Raw genomic sequence first — 11197 nt, forward strand, 5'->3', positions numbered from 1 at the left:
GAAACCAAGTCTTAATAATTCCTTCTTCTCTTAATTGCTCCATAGATTTTAATTGTAATCTAACTCCTTCCTTATAAAGGAGTTCCTTATATGTAAACTTATCTTGCTTTTGCTCCAAATTTATATTCTCTATCGCGTGTCTGGGTACTGTCCATATTGGTAACTTATTCTTTAGTTTATATTTATACTTTTTCCAGACACGCAGTAGAGCATTTCTTAATATGTGACTTTTAAAAGTCTTATCTACTAGCATGCCAGCCGTAGACCAGACCATATCCTTCAATATTCAGTATCTCTTCCTCCATTAAATTTATCCAATCTGTAATTGCTGAGAGGGTAGCAGCTTCATAATACAGTCTTAAATTGGGCATTTTAAGACCACCTCTTTCTCGGGTGTCTTGCATTATCTTTTGATTAACTCCTGGTTTCTTCCCTGCCCACACAAACTTGTTTATGCCCTTCTGCCATTCCTTCAAATTTTCATCTTTTTTAAGTATAGGTATCATTTGAAAAAGAAATAAAAATCGTGGTAAGATATTAATTTTTAAAGCAGCTATCCTACCCAGCAAAGACAGTTGCAATTTCTTCCAATTTTCCATCTCTTTCTGTATTTTTTGCCATAACGGTTCATAATTATGTTGATATAATTTCGTATTTGCAGTCATAATATAAACCCTTAAATATTTAACCTTCTTAACTATTTCAAATCCTGTTAACCTTTCTATCTCTTCTTTCTGGCTTCTGTCCATGTTTTTAGCTATTATCTTTGTTTTAGCTGTATTTATTTTAAAACCAGATACTTGTCCATATGAGCAGATTATATCCATCAAGGCTGTAATCGATTGTACCGGTTGGGCTAAGGTAACCACCAGGCCATCCGCAAATGCTCGTAGCTTATATTCATGCCATCTAATTCTAATTCCCTTTATTATATCAGTCCCACGTATTTTGTTTAATAAAATTTCCAGCGTCAAAATAAACAATAACGGAGACAAGGGACAGCCTTGCCTTGTTCCTTTTTCTATATTAAAATTATCTGTTAAACCACCATTGATTATTATTTGCGCTGTTTGTTTTTGATATATTGCCTTAATAGATTGTGTAAAATGTTCTCCAAATTGCATCCTTTCTATTAATTTTAATAAAAATTGCCAATTCAATCTATCAAAAGCTTTTTCTGCGTCCAAAAAAACTAGTACTGCGGGGACCTGGTTGTTCCTTCCCAAATACTCTAATAAATTAACAATCTGCCTTACATTACTTTTCATTTGTCTTCCATTTATAAAACCAGTTTGATCATGATGAATCATTTGCTGCACAACTGTCATTAATCTGTTTGCTAAAATTTTAGCAAAAATCTTATAGTCTGTATTTAAAAGTGAAATCGGCCTATAGTTTTTAGGATCTGTATAGTCTTGCCCATCTTTTGGGATCAGCGAAATAAATGCTGTCTTCCAAGTTGGAGGTACCTCTCCTCCCTGTTGTATATTATTGAATAATTCCTTCAGTGGTTCCACCATTTCCTCCTGTAAACTTTTATAATAAATAGCTGTCAAACCATCCGTTCCAGGAGCATTACCCACTTTCAACTGCTTAATTGCAAACATAATTTCCTCGGAAGTTATCAATTGATTTAAGCTATCCCTCTGCTCTTTTGAAGTTATACAAATATTCTCTTTCTGCAGATATCTATCTATATCTTGAATTTTATCACCAGTATACAGCCTTGAATAAAACTCTAAAAAAGCTTTTTTAATCAATTCTTGCTCATAAACCTCCTTACCCTTGTATTTTATTTTCTCGATTGTCCTTGCTTTCTGCTTTTTCCTTAACAAATATGCCAACCACCTGCCTGGTTTATTGGCGTTACAAAAAGTATTATGTTTTGCATATTGTAAGTTGGTTGCCACTTGATCTGCTATTAACATATTAAACTGACCCTTCAATAAATTGATAGCCTCTTTAATTTTCTTATCTGTTGGATTGGCTATTAAAGCCCGTTCCTGTTTATTAAACTCCTCTTCTAATTCTTTTCTTTTTGCCCCCTGTTTCTTTCTATATTTATTATTCAGATATATCAAAATTCCTCGCATGTAGGCTTTACTTGCATCCCATACCATTTCCATAGATGTACCCTTTTGCATATTCATAGCAAAAAACTCTTTCATAATTTTTTTACACTCTTTTACATTTTCTTTGTATCTAAACAAATTATCATTTAACCTCCAGGACCTCCTAGGCCCTTTCCCATACTCCAATTCCATCCAGACTGGACTATGGTCTGTCAATGTTCTTGAACAGATCTTCGTGTTCTTCACCCTAGATAATAAATCATTAGTAATTAATATAAAATCAATCCTTGAAAAAGATTGATGTCTATCCGAGAAAAAAGTAAAGACTTTTTCTTCTGGGTTTCTTTCACGCCAAATATCCCTCAACTCCCAGTCATTCATCATCTCCCAGAATGGTTTGGGCAATTTTGCTCTTGTTAAAACATTTTGTTTAGGTCCCTTCTTATCTTTTTTTACATCCAACACACCATTCCAATCCCCCAATAAGATACAAGTTTTATATCTCCATTGTGTCAACTTTGAGTATAGTAAGTTATAAAAATTTTCTTGTTGTTGGTTCGGGGCATATACTCCAATTACAAGTGTTTTTTCTCCTTTTATTAAAAGTTCAATCGCTAAAAATCTTCCTTGATCATCCGCTTCAACTAATTTTGCAATTAAGTCTCTTTTCAGATATATAACTATTCCATTTTTCTTCTCTGATGCTGCTGCAACATAATGTGTACCTAATCTTGCATTTGTCAAATATTTTTGATCTTGTATCCTAATATGAGTCTCTTGTAAACAAATTACATCATTCTTAAATTGTTTAAGATAGTGAAATATTTTCCTTCTCTTCTGTGGAGAATTCAAACCATTGACATTCCAGGTCAAAAATCTAGTTCCCATCTCTGGGCCTCTGAAGCGTCTGGAGCAATTTCTGATGGTCTTGCCTCATTTGACCTTTAGGTCTTGCTCCTCCCACAGCTTCTGTTTTGGTAGTTTCTTGGGTTGCTAACTGCAGTTGTTGTTGTTGTTGCTGTCTTAATTTTTCCTTAGGCTTAGCTGTTGCTGCTCTGGTCTGTCTTTGATCCTTCGGTTCTGCAAATATATCAATTAAATCCACATCTTGAACAGCCATCTGAATTTGTAGTGGTTCTTCTTGACCAGTCAAAGCTCCCCCCTGAACTACTGTCAGTAGCTCTTCTCTCTCTCCTTCCAGTACTTCCTTCTTTCTTTTTCCTTCTGATGATTTGGGTGTCCCAGCCTTTAATACATTGATGTAAAAATCTCTTGCTTTCCATATTGTATTAAGCCGATATCTCTCTCCCGAATAAGTCACGACAAGACCGGCTGGGACCTCCCATCTGTACTGTAATTGATGTTTTTTCAACTCATCCACCAGAAAAGCATACTCCCTTCTAGCTCTCAACATCTTGGGGGGGATTTCTTTCATTGTCATCACCTCCTGGCCTTCAACCTGAAGCTTGTTTTTAAAAGTAGCCTGTAAAATTTCATTGCGTACTCTCCTTGTAGTAAAATATATTACAATGTCTCTTGGTAAGTGTTTCTGTCTGGCCACCCAAGAGTTAACACGATATGCCTTGTCAATCTGGCAGGCCAGCTCAGTTTTCGTCTCCCCCAGCAACTGTGCCAATACGTCTGACATCATTTATTTCAAGTTCTCTTGTTTATTCTCCTTCACCCCCTGAATCTTAAAGCAAATTCCATATCTCTATATTGTAACATCGTTACATCATCTTCAGCTCTCTCAAGTCTGCTGTGAGTCTCTCCCAGTTTATTGTCCAAAATTTCTGTAGATTGCTTAATTTCTTCAACTTTATCATCCATCATTTCAATATCACCTGCCAAATATTTAAATGCCAATAGTATATCATCTCTAATTTGCTGATTCCAAATTAAAATCTCATCTGAAACAGCCTGTATTTTTTCATTAGTTTCATTAATTTTTTCCTTAGTTTCATTAATTTTTTCATTAATCACAGTAGCAATTTTATTTTGTGTGGCTTGTAGAGCTTCTTGTATCATCTCAAACGTTAAAATCTGTGGGTCTGTTAGAGGGGCAGAGGCTTGCAATCTAGGGGTATGAGCTGGGGAGCTTCCAGCGCTCCCAGTTCCTTTAATAGGAATGGTCTTTACAGATTTTGAGGCCATTTTCAGTTTAAATTGATCGTTGTATTTTATTCAGAAGCCAAAAAGAAAAGTTCATCAAAGTCAAAGAATTTTCCCAGTCATAAATTAGCGTTTAAAATCCTCCTTCTCTCAACACAACAGTTCTTTCCAGGCAAGAGGTTAAGAATCCCCTCATTTGTTGTCAGCAGAATTGGACGCAGCTCCTAGCCCCGCTAATCAGCGGAGTCGTCCCAGGTCCGGAGCAGATTGACAGGCTTCTAGGGAGCTCTCACCCTTCGCGCCCCCAGATTTCTCCTAGGGCGCTTGGGGGGCTCTACCTCCGCCTGTTGGCTCTTATCTCTCCCCTTTGCCCGGGGAGAGGGTTTCCAAGCCCCAGACAGCTGTTTTTCAGCTGTTCTGGGGCTTTTACAGTGCCGGGGATCGGGCGCCCACAAAGGAGCATCAGCGAAGCCGCGGAGCCAACCGGAAGTCCTGTATTGTTTACTCAGGTGCTCTTCGGGGAACTATCAGAAGTAGGAGTCTGAGGCAGAATGAGAGAGACCTGTTAATGTTTGGGCAGAAGTACTGCAGAAGAAATTGAAATCTTTCTCTATTACTTTTTTTTGTTTCTGCTAAGTGATAACTATCTGTACTCTTCCCCTGCTTAAATATCTTTAATGGATTTTCTTTTATTTGTTCATATATAACCGAGTTGGATTAAGGTGTACAAGTGCCTGAAGATTGATTTTTGATTTTTATTTTTCTCTTTGGTCGGTTATTTGGCTTTTCTTTTTTTTTCTTTTTTAGTTTGGCTTTCCTTTAGCTTATCTTTACTGACATTGGGATTAATTTAAGTCTTTTTTTAAAGTGGATTAGGGTATTGAAGAACCTGAAGAATTGTTTATTTTTCCTTTTTCCCTCTTTTTTTTATATATTCTCTTTTTCTTGGCTTTTTCTTTTTCTTTTTTTTTTGTTTTGGCTATTGGTGACTACTTGACAGAATGAGTAGAAAGGTAACGGCAGTTGGATCCTCCTCAACTACGCCCTCCTCGTCGCCATCTGGAGGACAGCGATCTATTCAGACAATGCTTCAGCAGGAGAAGGAGAAAGAAAGAGAAAGAGAGAAAGATACAACATTACAGATGATTCTTCAAGTAGTCCAGAAGATTGAACAACAACAATTAAAGACAGATGAAAAAGTGGCGAGTATACAGCAAATGATGTTGAAATATGAAGAGAGACTGCAAAAACTTGAGAAAAATGAGGAGCAAAAGGAGGAAAAAAATAAAGATATAGACAATAGATTGGGAGAAGTTGAACGTGACAGGAGTGGACTAATTGGATGGGAGATGGACAGATCAGAATTTTATCTCAGATTTCAAAATGTAGAAGAAGAGAAAGGAGAGAATCTAGCAGAAATAATGATAGGAATTTTGGCAGAAGCACTAGAAATTACCAAGGAGAAGATGATGGATGGCATGGATGAGATATATCGAGTTTATACTAGGTATGCAATGCGCAACAAGTTACCACGAGAAGTGCATATAAGGTTCACTAAGAAATCAATTAAAGCACAAATACTGCAGATTGCCAGGGAAAAAGCATTGAAGTATAAGGAGAAAGAAATTGTGGTTCTGAAGCAAATACCAAGAAAAATGAGGGAGATGAGGAGAGAATACCAATTTTTGACTAAAATATTACTTCAAAAAGGTGTGAACAGATGGTATCTGGCTGATACCAGAAGGATTAGTGTTGAGAGTGTGGTTGCGCGACAGCTCCCCCAGTACCTGGATGAAACGTCGTATCTAGATCCGTTCCAGTCGGGCTTCAGGCCTGGGTACAGCACGGAAACGGCATTGGTCGCGTTGGTTGATGATCTCTGGAGGGCGCGGGACAAGGGTTGCTCCTCTGTCCCAGCCCTGTTAGATCTCTCAGCGGCTTTTGATACCATCGACCATGGTATCATGCTACACCGGTTGGTAGAGTTGGGGGTGGGAGGCACCATACTACGGTGGTTCTTCTCCTTTCTCTCCGACCGGTCGCAGTCTGTGTTGACAGGGGGGCAGAGGTCGACCCCGAGGCCCCTCATATGTGGGGTGCCGCAGGGATCGGTCCTCTCGCCCCTTTTGTTCAACATTTATATAAAGCCGCTGGGCGAGATCATCCGTGGTTTCAGGGTGAAGTACCATCAGTACGCTGACGACAACCAGCTGTACATCTCCACCCCGTACCACCCCAACGATGCCCTTGAAGTGATGTCCCGGTGCCTGGAGGCCGTATGGATCTGGATGGGGAGGAACAGGCTCAGGCTCAACCCATCTAAGACTGAGTGGCTGTGGTTTCCGACATCCCGATATAGTCAGCTGGTGCCATCGTTGACTATTGGGGGTGAATCATTGGCCCCCATGGAAAGGGCTCGCAACTTGGGCGTCCTCCTGGATTCACGGCTGTCTTTAGAAGAGCACTTGACGGCCGTGACTGGGAGGATTTTTCATCAGGTTCGCCTGATCTGCCAGTTGCGTCCCTTTCTAGATCGAGACTCCCTACACACAGTCACTCATGCCCTCGTCACCTCTCATCTGGACTATTGTAACGCTCTCTACATGGGGCTCCCCTTGAGGTGCACTTGGAGGCTCCAAGTGGCGCAGAGTGCGGCCGCGCGGGTGGTGATGGGAGCAACGTGGAGCTCCCATGTAACACCTCTCCTGCGCGAGCTGCACTGGCTCCTGGTGGTCTTCCGAGTGCGCTTCAAGGTTTTGGTTACCACCTTTAAAGCGCTCCATGGCTTAGGACCTGGTTATCTACAGGACCGCCTGCTACCACCAATAGCCTCCCACTGGCCAGTACGCTCCCATAGAGAGGGGCTCCTCCGGGTGCCGTCGGCCAAACAACGTCGACTGGCGGCCCCTAGGGGGAGAGCCTTCTCTGTGGGGGCACCTACGATCTGGAACGAGCTCCCCCCGGAGATACGGAGGATCCCAGATCTTCACACTTTCCGTCACATGCTTAAAACGTTTTTATTTCATCAAGCTGGCCTGGCCTAAATCTTCTCCTTTTTTAAATTTAAATTTTAAACACAAATTTTAATCTGTTTAATTATGGGGTATTTTAAAATTCAGCCTAAATTATTTAATTTGTTTTAATCTATTTTAAATTTTGTATCTCTGTGTTTTATCCTCTGGCTGTTCACCGCCCTGAGTCCTTCGGGAGAAGGGCGGTATAGAAATTTAATAAAATAAAATAAATAAATAAAATAAATAAACATGGCAACTCCAAAGATACAGATTAGATACAATAGACACAGCGAAAGCATTTTATGTAGAATTCTTTAAAGAGAAGGAAATGGAAATGGAATTCCAAACGACAGTAGTACCAGTAGAATTTCAAGAAGAGAAACTAGCAATGATTGAAAAAGCAGAAGGTGCAGTAGGGGGGATTGTGGAGCACAAAGAACAGCCTGCATATAAAGTATGAATATGGAAGAGAGAAAATTGATTTCAATAAACATAAATGGACTTAATTCAGTTGTTAAAAGAAGAAAGGTATTTCACAAATTAGAGAAATTAAAATTTGATATAATTTGCCTTCAAGAAGTACATATCAAAAAGCAGGACTTCCGGTGGAACCACAGGTGTCGGCGGCACCTCCTTTGGGAGCGCTAACCATCGCGATCTCATAAAGCCGCTATCAGCTGTTCTAGCGGCTTGGAACTTTCCCCTCGGGAGAAGAGGGGAAGGCGAGTAGGCAGGTGTGGGTAGAGCTCCCCAAGACCCCCAGGATTAATCCTGGGGTGCGGAGGGTGAGAGCTCCCCAAGCACCTGAAGAAGCTCTGGATCCGGGACGTTTCTGTTCTAAACAGAACAAGGTGCCGCGACCACCCCTGCGAACTAAATGAATTTACATCAATTGGACATTAAAGCAGGCAGAGCAAAGACAGGAGAAATCACAACTGCAAGTACTAAACTTTAACTCTAATAAATTATTACTTCCTTCGGAGCCTGAGACGGGAGAAAGCTTAAAAAAGATGGCGCTGAGTTGCTTAAGGGCATGAAAATGAAAGTTAAAAGAGAAAGTGCTTGTTAACGCTCATTAACACTCGTTAACACTGTCAGTACCTTTTAAAAGACTTTGGTGGGGAATTTTGAGGATTGGAAATTAAAGAATACAATATTGACTTATCAATAAACCATAACAATTATTAAGGACTGAGATTAAGAAGACCTGTTGGTTCTGCTGACTGGCTGGTGGGAAAGTGCAGTTTGGAGATGGCTGCGAAGCAAATAAAAACTGTTGTGACTAAAAGTGCGGGGACTTGGACTTCCGGTTTGCTGTTCGTCGCTGCCAGACGTTCCTTTGGGATCGTCAGCTTCCACTGCCTGTCAGAGCCGCCTTCACAACGGAATGGCGGCTCGAAAAAACTCCATTTCCATGAGGAAACGGAGATAGAGCCGGCAGGGGTGGGTAGAACTCTCTGCGGAGTCCCAAAAGTTTTTCCTTTACTTTTGGGACGGAGCGGATGAGATGCCCCGTATCCCCAGCCGCTGCTCCGGGCTTTGGGAGACCTCTGCTAATGCAGAGCCAGGCGTCAAAAGCAAGCCTGCAAATTTAACAGATTACTCAAAGAAAATGTGAGCTGGACCTGTAATACTGAACCGCAAGTATTTTACTGATTTTTTAAAAATTACTTAAGAGAGAGGAGGAAAAGAAAGAGGAAAAAAAGCCTTTTAAAATGGCGTCGGCTGGAGGAGAGGCTGAAAGGGAAAGTCCTTCCGTTTTCTATTATTACAATGTAGCGGAATAAATACCACTGGCTACATTTGTAGACAAAACTTCGCTCCTGTGTCTTTTTCTCTCTTTTTCCCTTGGAGACTTGATATTGTTGTTGATTGGAAAGAAGTCTTTTTTTTTTTTCTTCTTGCCTTTTTTTAACAAAGCCTGCCTGGGCGGAAACATGGCACTGAGACTCACAAAGTCAGATAAACAAGTAGGGGGGGGGATTCCCCCACCAACAATTTAAAGGAACAAGTCTTAACTCTTCAGTCTCAGAAACCTGATTTTAATATAATAGAATTTTTCTTAGAGGAGATTGAAAGAAGGGAGGAGATTGTGAATCAGCAACTTGAAAAATTTAAGCAGGAAATTAAAGAATTGGTGAAATCTAAGTTTGATTTTTTGGAGAAAAAATTCTCAAAAGTGGCTAATGGTTTTTCAGAATTTATGATACAGTTGGACACAAATACTAATTTACTAGAGTCTAAAATGGAAGAAATTCAAGATAAATTGGACAATAGAACTCAAAAAATTGAAAATGATTTGACAAACACTCAGGATAATAGCTTAGAAGAAAAACCTAAAATGGATGCTGATCAAAAGTCTGATAATGTAGAAAATCTGCAACTGAAGATTGAAAAAGAGATTTTAATGGTACAATATAATTTCACAGAATATGCGATAAGATTAAGAGGTTTGCAGGAAAATAATAGAGATGATTTAAGGAAAATATCTTCTGAAATTCTAGCTGGGATTCTAAAGGTTCAACCTGAGGAAGTGTTTTGTAGGATTGACAGAGTTTATCGAATAAACTCCTGGATTGCCAAGCAAAGGCAATTGCCTAGAGATGTGGTGATTTATTTTACAGATAAAGAAATTAGGAATAATATCGTGCAAAATTCCTTCAATTCTAATTTGCAATTGTATGGAAGAAAGATTTGGATTTACAAGGAACTCCCACCTAAGATATTGATGGAAAGGAAGAAATTTGGTTTTCTGGTGAATGAGTTAAAAAAGAGAAATATCCCATTTAGGTGGGACGCCCCAGTTGGTATTATATTCAGATATCAAGGAGAAAGATATCAGCTAAATACTGTTGAAAGAGCGGAAGAATTTTATCAAAATAGGTTGAAAATGAACTTAACATCTTCAGGTATAATACAGGATAAGCAGAAGGAGCTGGAAATAAAGGTAAAATATCGAATTACAGAGACTGTACCAGATGAATTGCCTTTGGATTTATCGGACACCCCAGCTGGACTATCTACAAATTTGAGAGAAGTGGCATCTAACCTTAATGTGATGACTTATCAAGGCAAGGATAAGCATGGAAACCAATTAGGGGATATACAAGGGATAAAAAAGAAACATGAGATACAAAAACAAAATCAACAAGACCAATCTACAAAGCAGAATGAAAACCGACCAGATGATACACAATTTGTAGAAAGGAAACCAGGATGGAAACCAAACCCACAAAAAGAAAAGAAAAAAAGAAAAAGGTTGCATAAAAATAGAAATTTCTAAATCAAGCAACAGTGAAGCCAGTGACTTTAAAATATGAATGATTATGTGTAAACATAGAAGAGGCGATGTATTGGTTAATATCATCCTGAGGATTGTGGCAGATCTCTGCATGGCCGTAATCTGGGGACGTGAAAAGAGCCTTAAACTGATGGATTTGAATTATCCATTTTGGAATTTCTTTTTGTGTTGATAAACATATTATAATTATCTTGAATCACAAGGCAAGAGAATTATGCTGGGGCATGCAGAAGATCGGGTTGTTACCCACTACGATGATGGGAATCAATAATCCTGATGAAACCCACAATTATTACTATATGGAATATAATTATAATGTCACTCGGGTGGTTGTTTTTACCTTCATACATATAAGAAGATATTTACTACTGATGGGGGCAGATATGATTGAAGATCCTGAATAAACTGTTGCACCAGCAAGCTATGTTACCCAATTATGGATGTTGGTTCTACCAATCCAGTGGAAAGACCTCAAAGAAGATATTATATGGATTATAAATTTAAAGTCATTGTCTTTTCTTTTTTTTTATTTAGATATAATGGAAAATATAGACATATATTTTTAAGTAGTGTGGGCAGTGAATCAAAGATATTAAGAAATGTTGTGTATGGTAATTTTGCATGATAGTGGGTGAATAAGCTAGTTAGTAGATTGATTAGTCTAAGAAAAGGGATTTTTAAGTGATATATTTAGGGGA

This window comes from Pituophis catenifer, unplaced genomic scaffold (assembly GCF_029215685.1).
Source record: "Pituophis catenifer annectens isolate HBS135680 unplaced genomic scaffold, rPitCat1.0.hap2 SCAF_5, whole genome shotgun sequence".
Lineage (NCBI taxonomy): Eukaryota > Metazoa > Chordata > Lepidosauria > Squamata > Colubridae > Pituophis > Pituophis catenifer.